Source organism: Pteropus vampyrus, unplaced genomic scaffold (genome assembly GCF_000151845.1).
Source record: "Pteropus vampyrus isolate Shadow unplaced genomic scaffold, Pvam_2.0 Scaffold33, whole genome shotgun sequence".
NCBI lineage: Eukaryota > Metazoa > Chordata > Mammalia > Chiroptera > Pteropodidae > Pteropus > Pteropus vampyrus.
The window spans coordinates 1,719,741-1,727,187 of NW_011888814.1; the positions used below are offsets into that span (position 1 = coordinate 1,719,741).

At 30.2% G+C, this 7,447-nt stretch overlaps 1 pseudogene; it reads right to left on the bottom strand.

The window, feature by feature from the left end:
* Positions 1-1,870: 1,870 nt before the first annotated feature.
* Positions 1,871-1,988, bottom strand: LOC111737977 (annotated as a pseudogene).
* Between the last annotated feature and the right edge of the window lie 5,459 nt (positions 1,989-7,447).

Below are 7,447 nucleotides of genomic sequence, written 5' to 3' on the forward strand. Positions count from 1 at the left end.
CTCAGTCCTCGGCCTTGAGCTTTCTCTTCCTCTCTCTCCCTCTACTCTCTCACCGCTTTCTGCTTTCTTTCTTCCACATTGTTCAATTGAGATATTTTACTAAAACTGTGGTCCTCACAAACCATTGCATGGAGTTAGAACCAGTGACTTTTCAGCCCAGAAGCCCTTTCATCACTTCATCTCTGATTGCAAACTGGCCTCTGTGTTTATATGTTAAACTATCTTTTCAGCATGTTTTTTAAAACCGGCCCATAGAAGCCAACACACTCTAACTGGGTTTTGTATTCTACATCCTGCTTTTTAGCCTCTTCTCCTGGAGTGGCTGACCCAGCAAAAACACTTTTTTTCTTCATTATTGCCAGTGATGATTTAGTAAAATTTTCCCATTACATACATGGATTATCATTTTTTAAATTTCCAGTGTTGGTTTTCTCACTTCCTGCCATCCAAACGCTGTCACTGCCACATAGTTTTGTTTTTTGCTAAGGTAGAATCGCACTTCAAAAAGTTACATTCTATATTAGGTGAGGTACTAACTAGCTTGCTATATTAGTTAGGAACTATATTTAATAATTAGGGAAAAAAGTATTCATCAAATAGTCTCCATCCTCATAGTTCAATGAAGTAAAAAGAGAATGTTCAAGAAACCAATTAGTTTACAGTAAATGTGTAGAAAATTCAAAATGTAAAAGGCAGCTTGAAAAGTAATGGGAATGAAATACAATGAAGATGACATCCCATTTAAAAAAAGAGAGAGAGAAAAAAATAAAAGGTGGATCATCTCTTTGAAAACACCCCCATTGTGTTTTTAAAATTGTGAGTTAGGGATTATGGTTACATAACTAAATGAGCTTCAAGAAATTGATTTTACTAATGAGAATAAGTAGGAGTGTTCTCAGGAAAGCAAATTCAAAAGGTAAATGAGTCCAGGAAATCACAATGCCACTTTCGAAAATAATTCCAGTTGTATTTTCTAAATGTTTATAGAGAAGAGGGAAAAGAAAAAAAAATAGGCCATCTAAACTCAAAGCTACATAATAATATGAAATTTAAATCCACAGACATGGAAATAGTAAAAGAACAATTAAGGCAAAGTTAGTTCAAAGATACGCTTCTCCTACAATATAAAATGGAGGAACATTCTTGAAGACATATTTTGCATTTATAAAGAAAAAAATAAAACATCAGTACTTTATTTGAAGGTAAATGAAATGGATTAAATATTAATGATAGCAAGTAAAGTGTATAACATTTTTTATATTTTATTTACATTTTATCTATTTTTTCATTGGTTACAGTAATGCATGCAATATGGAAAAACAAACTTCTACCTTAACTCTGCCCTTAGCTTTTCATTATTCTCCCAGAAGCAACCACTTTTGTCAGTTCTTGGTAATGCTTTCAAAGATAGTCTGAAAGATATTTTAGATATATATAAGCATATATGTGTGTATATATATATATACACACATAGATATGCACATGTATACATCCAAAGGTAGCCCACTCTACAGTCAACATATAATATTCTGTATATTGACTTATTTAATTAATGATATATCTTGAAATTATATTTTGTATATTTAGATGTGGAGCTTCTATATTCTTTTTAAGAGCTATGTATGTAGGCTTATATGTACATACCTGTATATAGCTGTGTCATGTTAGATGTCAAATTGCTTGTTAATACAAATCGAATAATACAATTGTAATGTCAGAGGGTATGTGAAATCTTAATTCTGGTAAATATTTCTAATTGCATCATAATTGAACTTTATTTATTGTTTTTAGGCGAGACAACCCTTGGTTGACCTCACAGATTGCAAGGACCTTGTCCTTGCTTACAATACTCATTTTTTTTTATTTTTTACACCTACAGTACCTGGTCTTCCTAGGTGGTCCCCATCCAAGTACTAACCAGGCTCAACCCTGCTTAGCTTCCGAGATCAGACTGGATCAGGCTTGCTCAGGGAAGCATGGCCGCAGGCATTATAATTGAACTTTAAATCATCAAAGTATGATAGTGCTTATCTCCTAACTCTCTGAGTGTGTTATCAAAATGCCAGAATAATTATTTATTCAAAATTAAGTAAATACTTTATTATAATATGATAATTATAAAAACAATATTTAAAAAAGAAAAGGAGACACCGATTAAGTAATAGGAGTTTAAATAATCTCAGTATTCTTTCTCTTAAGCAAATGTGCTCAACAATAATTTATAATATGCATATAACTTCTTCTAAACCAGAACTGTCATTAAAAACTCTAAATGTGGTAGGAATTCAAACAGTTAGTTGAAAGGGAAAAAAAAAAAAACCTCTGTAACATTTACATAATCTCCTGGCACTGACATGTATATTGTTTTATATGAGTGTTATTTACTTAATAATCTATAAAAAGTCATCTGACTCTTTCATAGATTTTTTTTTCCATGCCAAAGCCTATTAGAGTCTTTCCAATGAAATATTAAACCCTTAGGTTATAAAACTCACAAATGAGCCATTACTGTCTATTAGGTCAGTACAGGTGCTATGTATGGGCTATCTCTTGGTTAAAATGGCTTATAATATTTCAAAGATAAAAATATCAAGCCTGTATAGCAATGATTTACTATAAAAGATGCCATAAAAATGAAATGCATACATTTTGAAAAAAAAACACTTGTGAAATATTTGAAAAAATTAAATTTCTAAACATTTTTAAACATATTTCAAAAAATATTTTGCAGCTGTAAATTTTTTAGAGTTCTATATTTGTAGATTATTCAAATGCTATTCTAATTTTTTCCCAGTTATGCAGAAACAGGACTGGAGGAATTATCCTAATTTATACCTAAAGCTGGAGAAATAAGACCAGAGATAAAGATGGAAATTTAGCAATGTTATAAAGAGGAAAAAGCACAGAATTGAGAGTTCAGAGATCTGTATCGTAATCTGAGCTCTACCACTAGCTCTATTATCCTGGAAAAGAATTTTATTTATTGTGTCTTCAGTCTTACTATCTCCAAAACAATGAATTTACAGTATAATTTCTAAGGATAATCTTTGGGCTAAATTAAGTTCTCAATTATAAGTGCCTTATTTTTTTATTGTAATTGAAATGCAATTTTTAATAAAATAAAATAAACATGTGAGTACTCAAAAAAAATACCTAAATCTACCAGTAGAGTCTCAAACTAAGAAAGATTTCTAAATAAACAGTATAGAAAAGACATAAATACAAGGACACACTTCTAGGGAATTTCTTAATTCCCTAGTATAAGTTTGTTAATCAAATTTGAAGTTGATTTTGAGTTTGAGAAGTAGAACCATTACGTAATTCCTAATTGTTTTTGTAAAACAAACATTTTATTCTGAATTGGATCCTAGAACAACAGAAACAACAACAACAAAAAAAGACAGGTAAAAATTACAGAAATATTAATATTAGCATGAACTTAAGTTAATAATAATGGGTCTATATTGTTTCATTAATTGTGATCAATATTACTAATGTAAGATATTAATTAATAATAAAGGAAATAGCATGGGCATATGAAAAGTGTATTATATTTACAACTTTTTGTAACTAGATGTATTCTAAAAATATTTTTTCTAGATCAGAATTTTTCCTGTTAGCCTAGCTAGTTTATCAGTTTTATTGAAATTTTCAAAAAACTAACATTTGCATTTGTTTAAATATTTTTTAATTTGTTGAGACCTACTCTCTTATTGTTTCTTCTGCTTGCATTTTGCTTAAATTATTCTTGTTTCTCTGTTTCCTAAGGTGAAAACTCTGGTTACTGATTTTAGATCGACCTTTGTTTTCAATATATTCATTTAATGTTTTGTATTTCCTTTTAACAACTTCTCTTTCCCCATTGCACAGATTTTTATAAATTGTACTTTTACATTCACTTACATTAAATATTTTAATTTCTATTATGATTTTTTTTACTCATATAGTACTGTATTGGTTAATTCCCAATATATATTTGTTATTTCTTATTTTTTAAACTTTACTATTTAAGACTTCAGTCTATCCAGTAATGCAAAAACCACCAAGCAATTTTTCCCAAACAAAAGCCAATCTGGGGAAGTTCTGTGGCTAAATAATCACTCTCCCCAAATTAATAGATATAGGAAAAAAAAGTATACAAAATCAAATCTACTCATTTTAAACCATGGAAAGAAACACATTCAAGCTCCTTTAATGTCTTTTTATATATAAAGAATAATTTCATACATTTAGAAATTTTTCATAAAACACATTATCCCTCAGGAATGCTTCAGTGTCAGATACAAATTATAAACTCTCTTCAAAAGCAGCACTAGGATTAGAATAAACAGCAGATTATACTATTATCTTTCTATTTTTGAGTTCTAGTTTAATTCAATTTTTATATTGAGAACATAATTTGTATACTGTCTATTTTCAAACTTGTTAAAGTATGTCTTATGGGCCAGAATGTGGTACAAATTTGTGAATGTTCCATATGAACTTGAGAATAATGTTACTATTGTATACTCTGCTGTTGTTGGATGGAGCATTATATAAATACTTAGAACAAATATATTTCATAATGCTATTTAGGTCACTATATTCTACTGATTTTCTTTCTGCTTGACTTATCAATTACTAAATGAAATGTGATTAAGCCTCCAACTAAAATACTGGATTTATCAATTTTTCTTTTAGTGCCATCAGATTTTTCCTCATGTGTTTTGACACTCTATTGCTGGGTGTTGAATTTTGAATGTTGAATTTTTATTTTCTTAAACAATTGAACCCTTTATTATTACTTAATGTATCTCTTCAACCTTGACAATTTTCCTTGTTCCTAAACCTGCTTTATCTGAAATTAATATAGATAATTCAGATTTATTTTGATTAGCATATGCATAATGTATTTTACTTCATCCCTTTGGTGTTCTTATATCTGTTTCCTTGTATTTAAAGTGAATTACTTTTGGAGAACATGTAATTGGATACTTTTTTAAATCAATTCTGACAGTCTCTCACTTCTAATTGGTACATTTATATTATTTATGTTTAAAGTAATTATTAACATAGTTGGCTAAATATGTATGATATTGGTACTGTTTTCTATTTGTTGCATTTGTTCTTTGTTCTTGTTTTCTTTTTCTGTTTTTTTTTTTTTTACGTGAGCATTTTATAACACTATCTCTCTTAGCACATCAATTACACTGCTTTAAAAAAATTTAGTGGTTGCTTCTAGAGTTTTTAATACTCATTTTTAACTATTCTAATCTACCTTTAAATAATGTTATACCTCTTTACATGTAGTACAGATACTTAAAACAGAAAATTACTAATTCTTACCTCTCATTTCTTGCAACATCATTATCATTCTTTTTACTTATATATATGATATAATCTGAAAAACATTATTACTGTTATTTAAGTAAGCAGTTACCTTTAAGATCAATTAATAATAAAAAAATAAAATATTTTACTTTCACTTACTTTTCTTTGTGTTCTTTATATTGATCTAAGTTTCTGACCTATATTTTTTTTCTTTCTGCCTTTAGACAACTAAGATTTTCAGGACAAGTCTGGTTAGCAATGAATTCCCTCAGTTTTTGTTTGTATGGGAAAAATTGTTATTTCTTCTTCACTTTTGAAGGACAGTTTCAATAGATATAGACATTTTCCAAACTTTAAATATATCTATAACTAAATACACTTTCATGGTTTCTGATGAGAAGTCCATTGTAATCTTATATATTTTTCCACCATAAGTGAGAATATTTTTTCCCCCCTCTGGCTTATTTTAAAATTTCTTCTTGTAGTTTGACTATGATATGTTTAGCTGTAGTTTTTTTGTTTTTGTTTTGTTTTGTTTTGTTATTGCTTGTTGTGTTGTTTTTAGTATTTATTCTGTTTGGTTTTGTCTGAGCTTCCTGGTTCTGTAATTTGGTGTCTGTCATCAGTTTTAGAAACTTCTCAGCTATTATTACTTCAAATATTTCTTCTGATCTTTCCTCTCTTTTTTCTTGTCTGGTATACATTATACATAGTTGACACCTTTGAAATCGTACCAACATTCTTGGATATTCTGTTGTACCTTTTCTCATTCTTTTTTCTTTTCATATTTCACTTTGGTGTGTTAGTAAGATGTGAGGAATGGGAGCAGTCTCTAATCTTTACTTAAATCTCATTATGTTAGTGGCCTGTTTTTCAAAGCTGTGACTATCACACATCATTCCCCAGAGGAACGGCCCTTTCCTACCTCTGCCGCCTATTTCCTTCTCTAGCTACAGTGTTCCAGAGCACTGTTGGCTCTGTTCTTCTCTCCTCTTAGTTAAAACAGGAAGGCTACATGGCACTGAGATTGGGCTCAGAATCGTGATCTGCTAAAATTCATTCCCCTGGAGTAATTAAGAGAACTAAGGTAAGTTGTAGAGGGAATAGACAGATATTAGAGAGATAAAATTTATGAAATTTAGTGATTGTTTGTATATGGAACGTGGAGAAAGAGGAGGAACCAAGAAAGGATGGCAACATATATTTGGTTGTATGGCTTTATTATGGTGGAGGCTCTGGACATATTGCATACTGATTACTCTCCTCTTCTCTCTACCAAAGCCATGAAGGCATCTTTTTTGTATCTTCACTATGAGAAACTGCTGGGATTCCTGGAGGCAAAGCCCACAAAAGTATTAGAGTCTCTCAAGACTGTGGTCCTGAGGACTTTTGCACACTAGTCCGCATTTAGTCCTCAAAATTACCCTGGTAAGTGTTCCTACTGATTTATGGCTCTAGTGCTGTTTACTTCAGGTAAGCAGATCTTGGTTGCTAGAGCTTGCAGGATGCACCTGTTTCTACAGATATTAGGCTCTGTAACCTCACTTCTTTGATGTGTCCTGGATAGCACTGATTTTGTTTTTCTAGCTTTTTCTTGTGATAAAAATGATGTGATAATTTCCAAGCTCTTTACATATAAGAAATGAAACTCAAAGTGTAAATGAAACTTTAAAGCATAATATTCTTAACTAGTGTTTCCAAAATGCCTGGTCTTTTTTTTTTTTTTTTTAATCAGAATGACTGTGTAAGCCATATAGGAAGGAAGCTTCTTAGAAAAACAGATCCCTAGAGATGCTTTTTTAGAAATGTTGTGATCCAGACACCAGTATTATTACAAACTACTGTTGGTGATTCTTTTGTACAACCAGGTAGAAACTAATGGTCTAAGAAATAAAGGTTATTTTTGGCTAGAGCTACCAACTTATTATTCTCTATTTTCTATCTCTTTTATTGTCTAACATACAGCTTAAATCATTTTAAAGTAGTTACAATGATCTTGAATTTTCTATATTCCTTTAAGAATTTGGTCCTACAGAATACTATAATGAAACTTTTGGTTATCATCAATCTCTCTAAAGCCTAAGATAGCATATTATATCACATTTGATTGGAATCAAGGTATCTATGAAAATTCTTG